Source organism: Haemaphysalis longicornis, unplaced genomic scaffold, assembly GCF_048455015.1.
Source record: "Haemaphysalis longicornis isolate Haplotype H1 unplaced genomic scaffold, Haemaphysalis longicornis Haplotype H1 scaffold_2, whole genome shotgun sequence".
Taxonomy (NCBI): Eukaryota; Metazoa; Arthropoda; class Arachnida; order Ixodida; family Ixodidae; genus Haemaphysalis; species Haemaphysalis longicornis.
Window position 1 is genome coordinate 886,706 of NW_027526295.1, and position 21,613 is coordinate 908,318.

Here is a 21,613-nt window from a genome sequence, read left to right on the forward strand (position 1 = left end):
CGCCGAACAGAGCTGAACTATTTCATCGTCGCAAACGTTCACGCCTATCACTTTTCCATAAACTTTATCACCACGTGTCACTTCACGGCGATTTCTTCGAGCCACCTGCCATTATTTTTCCATGCCGTGATCACCCCTACAAAGTTAAACGCGTACACTTAGGTCATCTGCTTTTTCCTGGTCATTCATTCCACGTACCACAATCGATTGAAATAATCCACCATCGCACATTGACTCAGACAAAGACGCCACGAAATTTCAAGACCTAATTCATAATACTGACACCATCTAACTTTCGCGCTTTTACTTGTTTTTTCCTCTTTTCCGGAACGTGCAGAGCAAATGTGTACTATTTTTTTAGCTTGATTCAGCTTATTTGCGGTGTGATCAGTGAGTGTATATTTTTTGGTCGTTTTTGAGTGTATGACTTATTTGTTTTTTTTTATAATGAAGTGTATTGATTATGTTTCTTTGAATTTTCATAGGTCTTTCCCTGTGTACTTGTGTGGATTCGAACAATTTGTTGCCTATTCTTTGCTCTATTTTTGCTGTCATTACCAATTACTTGCTACAACACATACTTCAATCTTAGTCTGAATTTAATTTGAAATTTAATCCCTTTTGTGTTTTTTTTTGTTTGTGACGTTCATTGTTTGTACCTTTCTCATGTACCCCCCCTATGTAATACCCTCTTACGAGGGCCTTTAGGCGTATTATGAATAAATAAATAGATAAATTGGAAGCGGAAATTGGAGAACCTAAAATTACTGTGAAAAAAAGTTATAACTTTGGCGAAAGACAAAGACGAATTCGGTGCTGTGAAAGCAGAAAATAAGAAATTGTGGGACGAGAACCAGTCTTTTCTTTCTAGGGGTGCCGTTCTCACCGCCCAGGTGACAGGTACCGAACACCGCCTACGAATATGTGAGCAATACTTAGGTAACGCTAAGGTGCAAATTAAAGGTGTGCCGCCTTGCAAGGATGAAAGCCTTGCAGAGCTGATGCCTAAAATCGGTGACAAGATCGGGGAACCGATTTCGCGTCGGACATTGCAATATGCCATAGCGTGCGCGTCCCTAAAAACATAAGCCAGAAGAATATCGTTGTCAGTTTAACCGTTGTACAAAGCGGGATAGGATCCTTTATAAGGCCCTTAAGGCAGACATTGTCCGCATTGATTTTGGTCTTCACGGAGCTAATCCGGTGTTCGTCAATGAGAGCTATGCCCAAATTCAAACAGGTCTTCTCAATGAGCCAGTATCTCGGAAACCTGCCCAAATTTGCGATTTGTGTGGGTGGCGATTTTTGTGGGTACGCAACGGGCACATCGTCGCCTAACGAGCCGAGAACACACCTGTGCTCAGAATCGCCCATGCAGCAGATCTTTCGAGGATGACTAATGCGTTACGCACATAAGTACGTTAACTACGGTACGGTTACAAGGTTCTTGAATGCCGGTATTGCCGAAAGCTCCTATATAGCAATTATACTGCCACTCAGAGCCAATATTTTATGCTGGCAAAAACTTAAAATTTGTTAATCAGCAGCAGCAAACGTAGAACGGTTTCTTTCTCAGTTATAACGGTGTTTCAATAACATGGATATATCTTTTGACCTCGACCTCGGCACCTAGTAATAATTTGTTTCAACACAAGCATCCGCCTATTAAATTGGCTGAGTGTGCGCACTGCGGGACGCATTGCGATGCTCTTCTTGGCCTTGCGCTGTTCTGTGCCGCTATTACACTCGATGCCTGTATCGAGACTTAATATTAGCCCCCGATGACAATACGTACCCCAAGCACGATAGACACTTCAGTTTTTTTCGTGGCAACGTGCAATGCACCACGAACCAACATGAATGTATAACCGTGCCTCTCACTGATTCCTCATTTGACTTTCATATCATCGTGCTAACGGAAGCGAGGTATACTTCTTACTGTGAAATTCTTGCACATCCCGGTGATAGATATTTCTTTTTAACCCATTTGGCGCCAATGTTCCCATTTGGGAACACAACACGTGTTCAATTTCGGAAGCTATAGTTACTGAGGTATACAAAAAAGTGCTAGTATTTGCTAACAACATCTTTAAAAAAGCTCAAACTTTTATTCAGAAGCAAAGAAAATTCCTTTTTGGTTTCGTACTTCATGTTAAGCGGTGGCAACTTCATGGGAGTTTTTACGTGAACGTCGCACTGCGCCGCACGGAGAAACTCGGAGGAAAAAGGTAGGTTTTTAATGGCCTGGTCAGAATCTAATTATTGTATTTTTTTTAATGTGTTTATTATTACGACACGCGAAATGGAGTAGCTGTTTGCATGGATAACGTATATATGAGGAGAAATGTCTGCATGTTCCCAATTGGGAACGTTGGCGCGAAGAGGGTTGTGGGAGCAGCCGTACTGCGGGTGAGTGTTGTCGTCTTCAACACCTCTTTTTACTCCCAGATGCCTCGAAAAAAGTTTCTCACGCTGGAGGAAGACGTGGAAATGGTTATCTCCGACCATTCTGCACAAGCTGCTGATGTTGTGCTGCTACCTCCCCCGAACCCGGACGATATTCTCACGGATGAGGAGGAGGGCGACAGTGATATTGCCGTTGAAGCCTCTCTACCGAATGATGTTGCGGGTGAGGTTGAAGTTCACACGGCTGATGACGACGAATGTGGAGGAACTCTCCAAGAAGCAGCACCCCCGAGACCGAAAAAAACATCTCGAAACTCTCCCAACTGGAGGCGAACTACTCAGTATTCGGGACCGATAATAGAAACTCAGTTTCAGCCACAGCGAGTGACCCATGCCGAGCTTGTGGATGAGAAGCCCTTCAATCTCTTTGCCCGCCTACTCAACATGGAAATTGCAGGTCTCATACCTGAAGAATCCAATCGCTATGCCAAGCAACAGAACGACCACAGCGTCAACATAACTGAAAAGGACACACTTGATTTTGTCGCCATTCTCTTCTTGAGTGGCTACCACAAGCTGCCACGCTCTGACCTGTATTGGTCGAAAGATGAGAACCTCAGTGTTCCTTTGGTAGCAAGCACAATGAGCCGCGCGAAATTCCGACTAATAAAGAGGTATATCCATGTATCGGACAGTGAAAACCTTGAGAAGGGTGACAAGATGGCAAAGATAAGACTTCTACTCAGGCTTGTCAATAGCTCCCTTCAGCAGTTCGGCATTTTCTCGGAGAATCTCAGCGTGGACGAGCAGATGGTGCCGTATTTTGGTCGGCGCAGCTGCAAAATGTTTATTAAGGGGAAACCAATACGATTTGGTTACAAAGAATGTATCCTTTGCTCGTCATCGGGTTATCCCTTCAACATTGATATCTACTGCGGCAAAAAGGACGATGATGACATGAATGTACCACTTGGAATACGCGTTGTTTTGAGCGCTCTAAAGTGCATTGATGTGCGTACAAACCGTGTTATTTTCATGAACAATTTTTTCACGTCACACGATTTGCTGCAAGAGCTGAAAGGACGTGGATTCCGAGCAACAGGAACCGTGAGGGAGGCCCGGCTCAAGAAATGCCCACTTCAGGATTCGAAGGAACTAGCCCGTGAAAGCAGAGGGACTTTTGATTTTCTGTGCGATGGCGACGTCCTGGCTGTGAAGTGGAATGACAATACGTGTGTGTGCATTGCCACAAATTATGATGACATTCACCCAACCGCCACAGCCACACGCTACAGCCAAAAGGAACGAAAGCGAGTACCAGGGCCCCAGCCGAGAGTCATCCAACAATACAACAAGCACATGGGTGGCGTCGACTTACTTGATAGGTTCATCAGCGACTATCGTCCTTGCCTGCATGGTAAGAAATGGTATTGGCCGTTACTCAGCAATACGCTAGTAACATTGCGCATTGCAGCCTGGAGGCTGTACACAGAACTAGGAAGTCAACCGCCACTTGACCAGCTTCAGTTCACAAGGCTCATCGTGCAAGGTCTGCTGACGAAAAAGCTAGTCACCAGAGAACGGCCTGGCCCTGCAGGTGCTCTAATTTTCCACAGCAAGGAAGGCCACGGCCATCATTTGGTGCCGTTGGGAAAGCAGAGCCGGTGCCGCCAGTGCACCAAAAACACACGAATGAAGTGCCAGATGTGCAGCGTCGCCCTCCACATTCACTGTTCGGCTGCCTACCATGAGGGAAAATAAAGCGCGCATCGAGTACCACGCGTTGCTGCTGGCCCTGCGGGGAGGATGGAAGCCACTCGAACATCGGTACGCTTAGGTCCGTTGTTCCCATTTGGGAACAATGTGTATTTTGTAAACTACTGATGTCAGTGAAATAAAATCGGTTTTACATGTACAACTGTACCCTCTAGCCAAGCTGAAACAGTTTGTTTTGTTTTTTTCTGCGCCACTTAATGAGCGCAGAACCCATTAAGCGGCGCTTAATGGGTTAAGTAGGCAATGGCGGCGAAGTGTCTACGAAGCGTGAAAAACTTCGTCGTCATGAAGAGAAATTTCAGCCCCGGAACGACAACGAATTACCTTCTTGTCATCCCGACAGATCTTCGTGACGAGATTTTGGAAGCGTGCCATGACGACCCGTCTTCCGAAGATCTCGGCGCAGCTCGCACAATTGGAAAAATCAAGGAGACGTACTACTGGCCCCGCCTTACATCCGATGTCACCCATTACTTCCGGAGCTGCCACGACTGCCAGCGACGAGAAACGCCGCCGACGAGACCAGCCGGACTTCTACAGCCGATCGCCGTCCCATCGAGGCCTTTCCAGCAGATTGGAATGGACCATTTGTGCCCGTTTCCTACGTCACAATCCGAGAACAAGTGAATTGACGTAGCGACACACTACATGACACGCTAAGCAGACCGCCGCTCTTCCGAGGGGGGCTGCACAAGAAGTCGCAAAGTTCTTCATAAGTCAAGTTGTGCTGCGACATGAAGCCCCTGAAGTTCTAAACGCCCTTTACTGCCGCGCTGATGCAAGGAATCTTGCGCTACAGCAACACGGATCACAGAAGAACGACGGCCTACCACCCCCAAACGAACGGACTAACGGAACGTTTGAACAAGACGACTGCAGATATGCTGTCCATGTACGTCGATGTTGAACATAAGACCTGGGAAGAAGTGCTCCCATAGGTCATGTTTGCGTACAACACGGCTATCCAAGAAACGACGCAGATGACTCCGTTGGTGCTTGTCTACGGAAGGCGGCCGACTGCGTTGCTTGACGCCATGCTTCCGAACGTAGAAGACGACGACCTCAATGCCGACGTCCAAGCATACCTTCAGCATGCGGAGGAGGCCCGCCAGCTCGCTCGAGTTCGTACAACGGACCAGCAGCTGGTGGAAGCCGGCCGCTGCAACCTACGACGCCGAGACGCCGAGTACCATCCAGGGGATCGCGTGTGGGTTTGGACTCCCATCCGACGACGCGGAGTGAGTGAGAAGCTTCTACAACGGTATTTCTGACCCTACCAGATTCTACCACGTGTTGGCCAACTTACCTACGAAGTGATCCCCGATGGTGATTCCGGCACATCGCGACGACGCACGCGACCCGAAGTCATCCACGTGATTCGCTTAAAACTCTTCTACGCACGATGTTTTCTTTGTTCGGATTGTCGCTTATGTAAGCGTCGGGTCGATGCACTCTTAGAGGGGGAGTAATGCTGCGAACCATGCATTGGGTTTGTTTATTTATGTTTTGCTTTTACCATCTGGCTGCGCCGGTCTGTCTTATCTGTGTGCCAAGGGAAGCGCGTGTTCTATTCTTTCTTTTTATGCCGCATGTTTTATCTCTTCTCACAGGGAGAGCGTTCCGAACTAACGTGAACAGCCTACAATATTATTCTTTTTTCTGGTTGTAGATCGATGGTTCGAGAAACAGTCGCGCCTAAAGATGAAAAGCCTGGAAAGCCGACACTGCGGCATTCCATTCCACTCCCCGACGCTCGCCGACGCACGTCCCTTTTTTTTTTACTACTGTCTCGCCGCCTGTGTATTCTTTCAGTTATTAGGGGAGCCCAAGTTCGCTCCAATAAACTCGTTTTCTTTGAAGACAACTGCGTCATCTTTGACTTCGTGACAACACCTAGAGAAAATATTGTATGCTTCATTGGGGCTCTCGGGTTCTAAAATATTCTAGAACACTGCATTTATTACAGCGGCAAACGGCGGGACCCTCATCATAATTGCACCTATGGGCCTCGTGCGCTTGTATGGTGGCGCCACTGATGTGCTGTGTTCAGCGCCATCTTGCGGGCAACGGAGGCATAATTTCAGAAGTCCGGGAGCAAACGACGTCCGGAGGATAGTATTCCGCGCAGTACGATTATTAGAAGAGAAATAAGAAATGACCGCTATTCTGTTGCCATGCGATACGAACAGCCAAACGGTACTTTATTAAATAGAATATGGTTCGCAAAGGCGACAGGAAAGCGATGCATCACACAAAAAACAGTTTTATACAAGCGCGGGATTATCTCCACGCAGCGCGCGGTCACGCTGTCATTTCGCAACGGCTTCCACTGAACACCAGCAGCACCGCCCAAATAAAAGACAAAAATAAAAAAGACGGAAGCCCGCGATGTTACCAAGAGAACGAGAGGAGTGCAGGAGTGTGCGTCTGTGTGTGCATCGCCTCCCGGAAGCGATAATGTATGTGTGAGGGAGGGTGTGATCGCTCCACCAGTGGAAAATTTTTTGTGGGGCCGCCGGCCCCCGAAGAGCATGAAATAACGGCATAACGTCCCAACGACGCCAGCAACGCCTTGGAGTTGGTTGCTGTGGTCGCTTTGGTGGATTTGATTTATTGAGCCTTAGATCAGAACGGCTGGGTTAGAACTGCTGGCATAACGAAGCAGTTGGCGGAGAAGACCGACTAACCGACTTCATGGTGCTTGAAGAAGCGAATTTCTCCCGTGTATACGCTCCACTGTGCCTTGTACATGTCAGGAAGTGATTTGATGTGTTGTGTGTGCGAAATCGCGGCGAAAGGTTTGTGTGTATATTGCGACACCAAGGATAAGCGGCTTCAAGAGCCCGAAGATTCAGGTTTGTAGAGGCAGGTATTTGAAAATGCCAACTGCTTGAGTAAACTCTACCTCGAACTGCTGAAACTACGATGAGTTCGTTGGACGGGCTCATAAAAATATCGCAATTCTTTTTTAAGTGCTTTCATACGTTTGTAAATGCGTACTTAATATACGAATAATTTTGGACGTATATGCGCGAGACGAGGCTTTCATGAAAGCCTCTGGACGTTTATTTACCTTGTTTATCGCTCGACATAGACACGGGCACAGATATGGTAGATCGCACAACAGGAGCTTTAATTGTGCACGAATGATTCCTCTCGCATTCGGAGACGTGCCCTTGATAAAATAAGACCATTTTGAATAATGGAGATTGTTTCAAAGCTGACAGAGTTGTACGTGATGTTTTTGCGTGACTACGCTGGCATGACTATACATGCCAGCGGGAATAGTTGTGCTGGTGCAAGTTTTTTTTGTCAGCAAAAATATTTTGCGCAACAAGCCCCACTTGAACTCGTTTTCAACCGCAAACTACAAGTTCTACATGTTTGAGATATTTGAGAGTCCTTTCAATAAAAGTGTAGATGCGAGTCTCCGAATTGTGGCTGGTTTGTGTCCATCTGTTTACGGTTGTGTCGGAGTGTAGCGTGAATATTTACGTTTCTGTTTTCATTTTAAAGCTTCATATTTTGCTGGTATGACTACGTACAATTCAAGCATGCATATCCGTGGGTTGTTCCATGTATTTTCTGATGCGTGCACAGATGCGTGCACACCAAAGGCTATTTGAGGCGCTACAAAAATATGCACTGGATACACGGCTTTTTTTTTTTTTTTTTTTGCAGCGGTCTTGCGCCAAGTAGCGTGCACCTACGCAAATGCATTTATGGATCTGTCCTTTATTTCTTTTCGGGTACTATGTGCTTCGTGAACGTCGGCGTCGCAGGCAGCTGATCCGTGCAATGTCGTCTGCTTTTATTGGAGAAGGGGCACTTTCTAAATTATTTCGACTTGTATTCCCGCACCACTCGTCAGCGTAATATTTTTATTATTATAACAATTGTGAATTTAAAAAGAACGTGGTAATTGTTGTATACTTATTTTACGGTTGTTGTTTAAATTAAGCCGCGTAGCGAACTACTGCATATGTTTATTTTGTTCTTCTGAAAAAATTCCGCCGCCGCTCCCAGGTAGCGCCACATGTTTATTTGAAACTGCAGTGCACGAGGCCCATAAGGGGATCGACAACTTCACGCGTATGCGCAGTCCTAACTAGTAATAAACAAAAAAGAGGCATGTGATCCCTACTCCCAATTGTAAAGGCACCAGCATGAGGTACGTTGTCGCAGGAACGCTGTGACGCACGTGAAGTAGTGTTTCGCTTTCGGACGTTTGACGGCAAATCGATGACGTTGGTAAGACCTGACGTATATATTACTTTCTTGAAGTCACAAGGACAAGCATTGGAGTCCATCATATTGATTTTAAAGCCTCCTTATAACGACTGGTACATTATATGGTAAAAGATGTTGCCACAGCCTTTCAAAAAATGAGAAAATCGCGCAATGGTACCAGCCGTAGACTTTGAGATTATTGCCACGATGAAGGCACGGCATGTAGCCGCCAGAGATTCCTAGTTGTCATGAACGATGAACTTTATGAACAATGAACTTCATTGACATCATGTACATAGTACACAATGCCGGAGGCCGGCTGAAAAAGCCATATCAAGGACAGCTTCACGGAGCTGCGGGCCCCCGTTTTGACACCAGCGTAAAACAGTATTCTACAGTACAAAAAAAAAAACGCGCAGAAAGTTATCATAGAATATTGATTGCGCTATGGCTTTTTAGTAATGGTGAAACAGGCACTTGCAGTTGTCTATTTATTTATTCATTTGTTTATTCCAGTACCTACAGCGGCCAAATTTAGGCATTGCAGTAGAGGTAAAGAGACATGAAACTTGATACATAAAACCCATTTGTGGTGCTGTTATTTTTGCTGTGTCCGGCATTCGTGTGCGTCAAAGTTTGTTTGGCGGCTCTTGTTGTTACTATTCTTCGCACGTGTGGCCGAGGGCGCCGAGAACTGTTACTCATGTAGGGCGTGTCGATTGGGCGCTTGGGCATTTTGAGGTTTTGGTTTGTGTAATAAACCAGTTGCGAGGCTACGCCTAATGTGCCTAATGTGTCCCTTTCCCCGGTAATTTGTGCGCAGTTTTTTAGAGGCTTCATCGCAAAAGATGTTAAAGATGACGATAGCGATGATGTAGCTATAAAGTTTATGTAGGGACAAAACATAGAGCTGACTGAACAATGGGGAATATTCCTGTTGTCGGTGGTAAAATGTAACGATGCTTAGCGCTTGTTTCGGCGGCGATAATAGCGCTGCGATGTAGCCATGACACATACCACCCCAGGAAAAAATGCAGTAATTGAGGTGATTGTGGACAAAGGCGTAACACTAAGTTAGAAGAGTTTGCCAGTTGAAGTACGGTCTAGCTCTAATCAAGACACTGATACCAAAAGTAACTTTCTTTGAGATGAAGTTTACCTCCTCATGACATTTGAGGTGGGAATCGACGTTACCTTGAGAAACATAGTTCTACGACCAAGTTCACTTTTGTCACGTGGAATATTGTTTTATTTATTTACGAGCACTTCAGGCCCTATTCCAGCCTAAGAGGAGTGGGTAAATAATTATGCATAATTAGTACGGAAACATGAATTACAACTGCTGCTAACATAAATTTGAATAGAATCAACAATCAAGAACTGTACCTCGCAATTCGGAGTACAACAGTAACAAAGCGCAAAATAACCGTAATAAAACGTCTACATAGAACAAAATTCAATACATAAAGTAAATCGCACACTATACATAAAATGAAAAGCGAAATCAATAAGCAGCTTCCTTCATTGCGGCATAGTTTGTGGCATAGTATAAATCTTTTGTATTAAACGTTGTATTAGCGTTAACTCTTCTTGGGGTAATTTATTTTAGAGCGAAATTGCATCGGGAAGAGTAGGCAATTTATATATGTTAATATTGCTAAAAGATTGCTTAAATGCTTTGTTGTGGTTTGCGCGGCCAGACCTAATGGGGCTCTCTTAAGTTACCTTCACGAGGTATTTTAAAGTGACGGTGGTACAGCTGATATAAAAGCTTGATGCGAGATACAGCTCAGCGATGAGCTAGTTTTTTCTATGCTGCCTTGTCTCGAAGAAAGAACACGCTTGAAAAACGTGAGTATGTGGAGTATATAAACCTCAAGGCTAAATTTTGCACTCTTTCTCTTTTCTTGACTGAGTATTTTTGATGCCGGCTCCAGATCAGATCCTCATATTCTATTTGTGGTCTGAGGAGAGCTTTCCACGCTGTTAGCGTAACGGTCGATAAGGTACGACGGAATTTCCGTTTTAAAAATGCCAGCTTATTTATCGCATTGCTGCAAACGTTTTCAATGTGGGGTGCCCACCTTAAGTTGCTAGTGAATGTAACACCTAAATACTCCACTCGCTGGGTTTTATTTATATAGGCTCTAATAATAGTATACGTAAATTATGCGGGTGCCTGTTTGTTATAAATATAATAGCCGCCGTCTTGAAGTATTAAGCTTCAAGCCACATGTTTAACACCATACACTGAGTGGAACTCATCATTGAGTTTTACTGGATCGGAATGTTGAGTTACATTAGCATAAATAACACAATCTCCCGCAAACACCCGGATCTACACATGCGATATAACAGATAAAAAGATATCATTCATATAAACTGACAACGTTAAAGGACCGACCACTGTAGCTTGTGGCACTGCCGCGTGCACATCCAATGTTTCAGAAACGCACTCATTAACAGCCACGTGTTGATTTCTTGAGAACATGTAACCTGCTATTCAATGGGCGATGGTGCGTTCAATGCCTATAGAACAGTTTAGTTACTAATTCAGCAACTGGAACTACGTCTAACACTTTGGAAAAGCCCAAGAACACTGCATCATTTTGACCCCTGGTATCCCGTTCATTTAGAAAATCATCCGTTAACAGCTAACTGTATTGTTCTGCAATAAGCCAGCCCTAAGCCATGTTCAGTTGCATGAAGTAATATATTATTCTCTAGATGTGCCATAATCGCTTTAACAAAAATAAATTCTACCAGTTCACAAGTTGTATATGTTAAGGACACTGCCCTGCAATTATTCAATTCTAAAGGGGATCCAGACTTGTGAGTCGGAACTATACGTGCAGAGCATCAGTCATGGGGTATCACACAGGATTCACACGATGTTTTGTATATCACATATAAGTACTCTGCAACCAAAATTGCGTATCTTTTCAGATAAACATTAGATATCTTGTCCGTACCTGAAGTCTTTTTATCTGTAGATTACGCATAAGACTAAGAATGCCATTTTTGCTTAAGATTACAAAGCGTGCAAGGTTGCAAGTGTGCGCGCGATGCGTTCAGACTAAAACCGACGGAAAGAGCGCGTTGAATTCATTGACATGGGTATAAAAATTGTCAATGCTTAATGCCACATTTTACGATCTCTGTGATGCGGTTTACGATCTCTTTAGATAAATATTTCCAGAATTCCCTTGGTTGTTTCGACATGAAACTCGTCAATGTGGAAGAAAAAAACTCGTCTCTTGCAGTGCGCACTTGATGCTTAAAAGTGCGTACAAGATTTAGAAGTTGTTTCCGGTGACCACATTTTTGAGAGCATTTTATCTTGGGTTTCACATGTATCAAATTACGATTCATCCGCGGGTACTCCCTGTTGACGCGCTTTTTCTTTAAGATACGTAGGTGCTTTCACAATGAACGACTATGTATTTATACTTCGAGTGCAGCTCATTACGTCACTCGCCTTATTAAAAAAGGAAATAAATATTCTATGCAACTAATAACACCATCATCATCCGCATGCGTAGTCTCTAACAAATGCGTGCGAAGGTTTGGCATACCGCCGCAAGCCAGAAATCGGACACACAAGAACAAGAAACGGATGATCATTGACACTAACAGAGCAATTTGGAAGCGAACCACTTGCAAACACAAGGTCAAGTACAACAGAGCTCGTAATTGTTGTAGCATCATAAACCAACTGGCTTAAGGAAAACGCAAAAAGAGTAAGTAGCAATTATTGAGGGAAGGGATGGCGGAAATTGTTGCTTGAGGGCACCTGACAAGCAGAAAGCCAGTTTTAAGTCAGGAGGCAGCATCGTTAGAAGGAACACAGGCCAGTCTGGAGCATTTGGATGAACGTACAGCTGTTTTGATGGGAGTTGAAGATGGTGGCGGGGTGGAAATTACAAAGAGAAATGGACCCAAGATTGATCCTTGTGGTACGCCTGTGTTACTGTTACCGGGGATGATGTTTCTTTGGGAACTGAAACTATTTGTTCCCTATATATTAGAAAGCTACGTAACAAAGGAAGAGGGGTTTTTTTATGTGGGGGTTTCTAAAAGAAAGTATTACCGTGGCTTTGCAGCACTTGTATAATCATCGTGCCTCGCTATCAATTCAGTTCCTTTAAAAAGAACACGCACAGCCAGCGCCAATTTTTGTCATTCTTTAGGTATATGTAACAATTTCGGGGCCTTTAAGGAAACTGAAATGAAACGAAATGAAATGAAATGTCTTTACACTGAGCATTCCAAAATCTACTCCTGGCATTCGGAAAAATCTGAAAGTCTCCAGCAAAACAACTATCATCCGCGCTTGATAAGAAAACAAAGACAGCCGTCCGCGCTGTGCCATCGAAAGAGCATGCAAAGATGGATCTTCAAGTTCGTCGCAGGCTGCCGGAGAGCCGTCTAAGAGCCGTCTCTCTGGCAGCAGATAGGGCCTTGTAATTGCTCTTCGAGAGCGGCCGCTTCTTCCAATGCAGTATTTCTCTGCCCTCGCGCTCGATATTTCCGGCCTGAATTAAGAAAACATTACCAAAGTGCACTACAAAGTGGTTGTGGTCGCGTAGATGGCTCGTATAAAGATTCCTCTTGTTTCGCCTTCCTAAGTGCGATAGGCATACTGCATCAATCTTGCGTCCCGCAATTGATGTAGATGTAGTGTACTCCAGGCTACACACCCTTACACTGGAATTCTCTGAGACTACTACTGGTAGGCATTATCCTTAGAGACAGAAAGGGTACCTACAAAGATCAGAGGCAATGCATGTAGTAACCGCCACAGCTTTTCTGTATGTTTTTCCACTACTTAGACGTTCGACTTAGAATTCTACGGGGCTACCGTGTTTTAGGTATGCTGTTCTCTTGAGAGACGTGCTTCAGGTTGTAAAAGCGTGAGCTTTCTCTAGAAAAATGTCGAAGTTACTATTCCTAAAGCAACAAATGGTTTTAAAAGTTTTTTTTTCCTGTCTTTGTGTACTGATGCAGAAACGGCTCGATGTTAGAAACCTTTGGTGTGTCTTACTTGATAACAATTTTACGGCTTTAATTATAACTTATGTTTCAAGTTTTTTTTAGTTTCTCCAAATCATTAAAATCACCACATTCACAGGACAGTAATTGACGACGATAATGCTACACTCCCGGTGGCACGCTGAAGGCGTCTCAACGTTAACCTACCCCTACTTTTTATTGTAATGTAAGGGCAAACTTGGGCATAATGGGCATGATGACCGTAGTAGGACAATAAATCAGCAAAACCCGAAAGGCGGGGAAAACGAAGACACCGGAAAAAATAAAACAGGGCGAGTGCTGGCGCTCTGTCTGGTCCAATATTTATTCTTGGGCTTTTGTTAAGCTGTGCTGATTCCCCATGATAATGTTCTTCTTGCGTAACTGCAGATGGCGAAGAAAGACGTGCCCTACCGAAGTCTACGAGGTCAAGGTGGAACAAAGACTCTAGGCGGGCGCGAAAGGCCCAGAACAAGGCATGGTACCGAACATCAACCTAATATCTTTTAAACGAGCAAAGGTTGTTGGCAAGCGCGGGTGCTGTGAGACAAAAAGGGAAGTGGCACGCTTTCCTTAGTTCTGTAAAATCATAGAAGGACACACACAAGGTATGGAAACGCATACGTAAACTACGTTTACGTCCGCTTGACAACGGATGTTCGTTCGACAACGGACACAGCCGGCCCCTGGCCAGCACAACAGGGAGCCCACTAACACCGGGCTAGCACAGTTGGACCACACTTCAAACAAGTGTCCAGTTCGGCACACTACACAAAGACTTTCTTGCAACACAGAATATATGCTGAAATGAAGCCCATACACTCGCTCAGCGTCAGTGGGAATGCATGGTCACGCTAGACTTTATGCGTTGCACCTCCTGTTGCAGGAATCGCCGCTGCCGGCACGGTACAGATAGGACGGACTACGACGTACTCTGGGAGCAAGTATTGCCGTTGGCTGCCGAAAGTGAGTGGTCATCGACGTCACGGCAGATTTCCTACAAAGGACTCTGCGTTTCGTCGCCCCGGCACACTTGCTCAGCGGCAGTGGCCACGCAAAGTCACGCTGGAACCCAAGCGTTATTCCTTACGTTGCAGGCTGGTTTCTGCTATTGAAGTTACTTGCGTTCCAAATTCTTAGTCTCTATCTAGCCGACAACTTCGTTCGCAAGATTGATTTAGTGTTCACGAATTGAATGGCCTAGCCCAATGTATTTTACGAGACGTCAGATCACGGCGCTTACCAACGCTTGTCACTCGCATTTACTCCCTGCGTGTTACTGTTACTGGTTACTGTTACTGGTTAGTAAGCTTGCGGCACCTGATTGCCGCAACTGTTAGCCCTCACATACTGCGGAAAAACATTAGCCACGTTTAAATGCAGCTAACAAGGATAGAGCCTTCTTTTCCGACTTGCATGCGAACTAAGTTACAGCCGCTGCACGCCGCGGTATCTGTCCGGAATACGTGCGTGCCTAAGCGTAAACAGACCGTTCTAAGTGCTCTGTTTGCAAGCACACAAGCAGCCTATTCTCATTAGTCGCACCTCAGGATTGCCGACGAAGAGAAATGGCAGCTGAAAGAGAACGTGGTGCCGACATTGTGGAGCTGTGTTCCCCCTTTCAGGTTACTCATCGCTCTTTCGCTTGGCGCAGGACCGGAGCGTTTAAAGACCTGCCTCTGCAGTTGCGGTAGATATAATGAAGATCGTTATAATGATGAGGACGACTATAATATGAACGACGACGACTATGACAAAAATTGTAACAAACATTCTAGGAAGAGGGGTGCGGAAAAAAATTCAATATCATATTTAGCGTGTCTTTTTTAGTGAGCACGAAGGTCCTCGTTCCGTTACGAAGTTTTAGGTTCAGAGTGAATAGATTTCATTAGGCCACATCTGTTTATACTCGCCCCTTCGTGAGTCCGCAGGCTCCAACGGTGAATAGTTGACAACGAGAAAATGCGAGCGAGAAATTGAGAAAGGCACAGTCCGCTTATATCGAAGTCACGCCTGCAAGAATTCTAAACTGAAATCGCTGCCCTTCGTTAGTGATGCCCATACAACTGCCGACTTAAAATTATTAGGCCCGGCTTTGCGTGTAGAGTGATAAGTTGTGTGTAGGTTTGTGTATTTTGCGATTTTACTAATGTGACCTGGCAATGGCAACACAACTGTATAGAAGCATCGGTGAACACAAGTGCCCGTCAGACTAACCGACCGACCTATTCCCCAACCCAGGGGCGTAACTGCTCGACCTAAAGGATTAGAAATATGAGAGTGTAATATATAATCGCTTAAAAAATTTCTTAGGCTGGATGTTGCGAACATGCGCCCGTAGAGATTTAAGAAGGCTGCATTTTCGTTTTGCCACTTCGGGATGTGGTTATATTGGCGGCTCGTTGATAGATTAAACTGGGTTCTCTTGATATATGTAAACTGTACAAATGTGTAAGCAATAGTTTCAGGTTGCTGCGATTAAAACCGCGTAATGTATGAATATGAATTTTAGCGTCTATTAGTATATTTTACACAATTCTCAATATTTATTAGTCTCATTGATATATTAAAGTGACTATTGCTTACAAATTTTGCCCATACAAACGGCCGGATGCAAATAGAAGGTTGTCATCCTAAGGTTCTTTAAAAATGGCAATGACGGTATTTCTGAAATTACACCTTTAACGGAGTAAGAAAATTAACAGGGGTTGTAATTACTCTCCAAAACGGAGCAAAGCTTACACACTACGGGTGAGCCTTACATATTTCAACTGAAGAAAGACAAAGTATTGCAGAGCATATGGAAAACGCTCCTTGGAGAAAGACTCCTTCGAATTGCCATCTGGTGGATTAAGAAAAGATAAAGAGAGAAACAATTTGTACGCCTTGTCGTGTTTGAGTTAACCCTGTGGTGAAACAACGCAGCTTAACGCAGACACAAGATAAAGAAATCAAGCAGAATAGGCCGCGTTGTGTAACCAGCATGTTAGATCACCAATGCGCCTTACTATTCATGCTTGTCACTGAGGCTTTAGCAAGCAGGAAGAATTCCTTTCAATATATCTTGCCGCTAATGTTGCACTGGGTTTGTTTGTTTATGTTTTGTTTTCACCACCCGGCTGCTCCGGTCTGTGTTGGCGGCAACAGCATGGCGGCACCGGCATGCGGATCACCCAGAAAACTTTCCTGTTTCTCGTACAGATCGCCACGCTTATGTCGTCCAGTCGCCGGATGCTCGAGCTGCTGCGTTCCAACAAATGCTGCGCACATCTGCGATGCCCCCATCAGCTTCATGCCTGACGTCCGGATTTCGTCCCGATGGAACAGCCTGCCTCACCACTCGGTGACCGCATGCGCTGTTTGCTGCTACTCGGGCCGCCAGGCGGAGACACCATGCTATGCGGCTATAAGAAGAAGCCCGACAGACTTCTCGGCCAGTGGGCAAATTGACGCCGCCAGCACGCGTATCACCCAGAAAACTTTCCTATTTATCGTACATGTCGCCATGCTTTTGTCGCCCACTCGCCGGATGCTCCCAGCTGCTGTATTCCAACGAATGCTGCGCACATCTGCGATGCCCCTATCAGCTTCATGCCTGACATCCGGATTTCGTCCCAATGGAACAGCCTGCCTCATCTTTCGGTGACCGCGTGCGCTGTTTGCTGCTACCCGAACCGGCAGGCGGAAACACCATGCTATGCGGCTATAAAAAAAGCCTGACAGACTTCCCGGCCTCTGGGCAAATTGGCGGCACCAGCATGCGGATCACCTATATTCCTTTCCTGTTTCTCGTACAGGTAGAAAAACATTATTGAAAATCTATCCGTTCAGACGATCCGTTTCTCTAGGTGCTGCCTTGCCCTTGGTTGCGTTGTCTGCTTTGTTGCTATCAGACTATATTAAGAAAGTTGATCCTACTAAGTGGTGATATTGAAACCAACCCGGGTCCTGACTTACAGGGAATAGGTGGGTAGATTTGTGCTATTGCTACAGACATCAAAGAGATCAAGGAGAAGCGGCTATCTGACATCGATATGAAATTAGGTGCTTTATCCGCCCTTGAAGCTAAAGTGACCACCTGCCAGGACGAGCTTTGATCAATTAATAAATTAATCGTCATCCTTGAAAACAAGATTGACCAGCTTGAAAATCAGAGCAGGTGGTCTAACGTAATCGTGTACAGTCTTGCTGAAGCAGAAAATGAGACAAGCGAAACGCTTGAACAACGGGTAAACAACGAAATTATTGAGAACATCATGGAAATGAAGGAACCCATCGCTATTTAGCGTATACATCGACTTGGCAGACCATAAGCAGGTAAAATTCGGCCAGTAATATTTAAGCTGCTCTATTGGAGGGACAAATCACTAATATTAAAAAAAGGTTCAAACAAAAGGACACGGTACTATCTATAGACGAAATCTTCTCTCGTAGAATCCGTGAGGTCAGAAAACATTTTTGGCAAAGATCAAAAATTCACCGTGATGAAGGCGAGAAGGTGTACATGGCTTTTGATAAGCTGTACATTGACGGTCAAACGTATGTCTCGGACAACGAAGCAGGAGATATAAAACCAATTAAAAAAACAGGGTTTCAAACAAAACTCGTGCTATGACAAGAAGTCAGACCCATCCACTAAAGGGAAAAATTATTTCTAAATCAGTCTACCCTTCCCACATGTAATGCGGGATTGAAAAGTGCTCCTCTTCTCATCGACCACAAACATAGCCAAAGTAATAAAGGTTTAAGATTAATAATATAAATCCCCGGAGTGTCTGTAACAAAATCTACCTTATGGAAATAGCCTTGCTGCAACACGACCCCCATATCACGTTACTTACAGAGACAAGGCTGCGTCACGATAGAAGTGATGATGATGTATTTCCTACTTTATGCACTGTATTTCGGAAAGACAGGACCTCAAGTGGTGGCGGAGTAGCTGTCCTTGTCAAAGCATCACTCCAGGTCACAATCATTCACGTTTTTTTAGTATATTGAGTGTATATTCATCAGGGTACCCGCTTGCAGCCATAATTTTATTTTATATGCCCTTTATAGACCTCCTAATAGAGATACTTGTATCGAAGTGTTAAAACCTCACATGTACTTCAGGAGCAGCAAAATTCTGTCAGTAGGCAATATTAATCTGCCCGGAGTCAACTGGGAACGTTTTGTAATAGGCCCCTTGAACAAGATTGCTACTAAAAATATTTTTGATATCATGCTTACGCACAACCTCAAGAAAGTTGCTGATAAACCGTCCAGAACGCAATAGTGAACTAGTACCTGTTTGGATCTAATGTTCCTCAGTCGCGAATATGAGGACTGCGCAGTTTCTGTGGAGCAAGGGCTATCCGATCATTCCCTGGTTATCAGCTCAACTCCCCCATCAAAGATTTCTAGAAAGAAAGAGTCATCAATACGTACCATCAAAAACTATTGGAGTGCCCACGACTTCGCTGTGATTGACTACATAGAAACATGCTTTTGCTGCGTTTGGAAATAATGATGTCGGCACGTTATGGGAACAGGTTAAAGCCATTTGCCTTCACTGTAATGATAAATTCATCCAGAATAAGCAAAAAAAGGTAATAACAAACACCTTGGATGAGACGCGACATAATCTTCCTTAAAAGAAAATTAAAACGCTTACGGAAGAATCATGCGCATTATGGTGTTATGAACGACGTCAAGGCCTGCCTAGCCCAGGCTATTCGTATGTCGAAAGACCGATATTTTAACGTAATTCTGCCTGAATTTATAAGGACTGACCCAAACAAATTTTGGAAGTTTCTCTGTGAAAAAGGGGACCTATCACTGAGGTAAAAACTGATGGTTCAATTGCGACAGACCAGAAAATTATTGCTTACAATTTCAATTTGTACTTTCAAAGCGTTTTTCTTGTACCGGTTCTTCTGACGTTACTCAAGTGTTTGATCCCCATGAGACCGTTTTCATATCCTATCCTGTTGTAATATCTATGCTCTACACTACCACCGGACTGGAAGTCCGCCCGCGTCACTCCCGTATTTAAAAAAGCTGACCGCTGGTCACCTCAAAGTTATCGTCCCATTTCTATAACATCTTCATGCAGCAAGCTAATCGAACATATAATAGCAAACCAACTCTTCAACTTTTTAAAGTAAACACTCAATACTATTGGATAACCAACATGGCTTTAGAAAGGGGTATTCCACAGTTACGCAATTAGTTACGGTCATTCACACTTTCGCCTTAAACTTTGATAAAAGTGGTCAAATTGATGAAATATTTCTAGATTTCAGTAAGGCTTTCGATAGGGTTCCACATGATAAACTAATATTAAAACTTCAACGCGTTGGCCTTCCACCCGTTTTGGTAAATTGGATGGCGGATTACTTGAGTAACCACGAACAATATGTTTCTATAAATTATCACCAATCATCATCTCTTCAGGTTACATCTGGTGTACCCCAAAGAAGTGTCTTGGGTCCAATACTGTTCCTTGTCAACATCAATGACATCGTCACTATTAATGATTCTGGTGTGCAGATTAGGCTGTTTGCTGACGACTGTGTTCTATTCTAGGAAACTAACTATCCTGGTGATCAAACCAAACTTGCAAATATTTCAAAATGGTGTAGTATGTGGGGAATGAGATTAAATACTGATAAATGTGTCTATATGCCCGCAGAGAACGCAGCTTACCCGCAGAGAACGGCCATTAAAACATGTGTAGCGTCAAGCCACAGTGCTAGCGGCAGCAGCGTGACGCCGGCCCCAGAGCGCGCTCACCAGCCGGAGGGCTCGCGCGCCCCTGGCGTCAGTAGATAGAGCCCCCACGGCGTTCGGAATAAACCGGCCTTGCTACGTGGTCTGGTCGTCTCTGTTTCAACGCCTCCGTGGCATGCGCTCTACACATGCATACAAATTAGAAAGTGATTCTTTAAAACAGGTAACCAGCTATATATACTTAGGACTAATGATTACTAATACCCTCTATTGGAACTTGCACATTGAAAACATGCTCTGCCGCCATTCGTAAAGTTTGTTTCTTAAGGCATAAACTGCGCAATTCTCCCTCAAAAGTAAAACTCATGTGCTATCTAGCATATATAAGGCCAAACCTACAATACGCCAGTGTCGTATGGGACGCGCACACGGAAGTTCATATTAATAAACTTAAACTAATACAAAGGAAGGCAATTCGATTTATCTACTCCAAATACTCACCAACCGATTCCCCAACCCAGCTAATGTTTGATAACGGCATCCACACACTTGAATCAGGCAGGCATGATTAGCGACTTTTCTTTTTTTGTTGCTGAACCGCAAACTGTCGGTAGACCCATCCCCGTCCTTATCTTGTCTTCCAACCAGGCGAACTCGGCACTTCAATTATAACTTACTAACCCCGTTTTTTGCCAGAACTGATACGTTTATGTATTCGCTTTTCCCTCGGACCGTGTCTGACTGGAACGCGTTAAGTGAACCAAATTATGCACACATTCTTTAGAGTAATCGCATTTCTTGTTGCCCTTGAGTTTTTTCTTCTACTTGTATATCTACGGAATGCCCGTCCTGCTTGGACCTACTGTGGTCTGCAGTGTGTATGAAATAAATAAATAAATCTGTGTGCCAAGTGAAGCGCTTGTTCCATTCTTTATCTTTATGCCGCCCGTTTTATCTGCTTCGATAGGGAGAGCGTTTCTAACTAACGTCAACAGCCTAGAATAATCTTTTTTGATCTACATTGTTCTGAATGTAATTCGACGGTTTGAGAAACACTCGTGCGCCGAGATAAATTCCCGCAGAGCAGACGCCGAGGTATTCGACTCGCCAACGCTGGCTTGCGCACGTCACTTTGTTGGCTGCTGCTTCGCCGCCTGTGCATTCTTTGAGTTGTGCGAGGAGCACGAGTTCGCTCCAAGAAACTTGTTTTTCTTCATGACAACTGTGTCGTCTTTGGCTTCGTGACAATATTTTTATTGTTCTCTCAGTTCTCTAGGTCGGGGGGTGTAGACCCAAAATCCTGATGCTGGCGCTTGTAGTGATGGCCTGGCCGTCAAGGAGTATTTGAATGTTTTCCTTGATGTGTCGTTTTGCGTGAGGTAGGATGGCAAGGAGCTCTAATTTTTTAGGTCTTTAGCACATCAGCCTACTGCATCTGCGGCCTGTTAGAGCGTGTTTT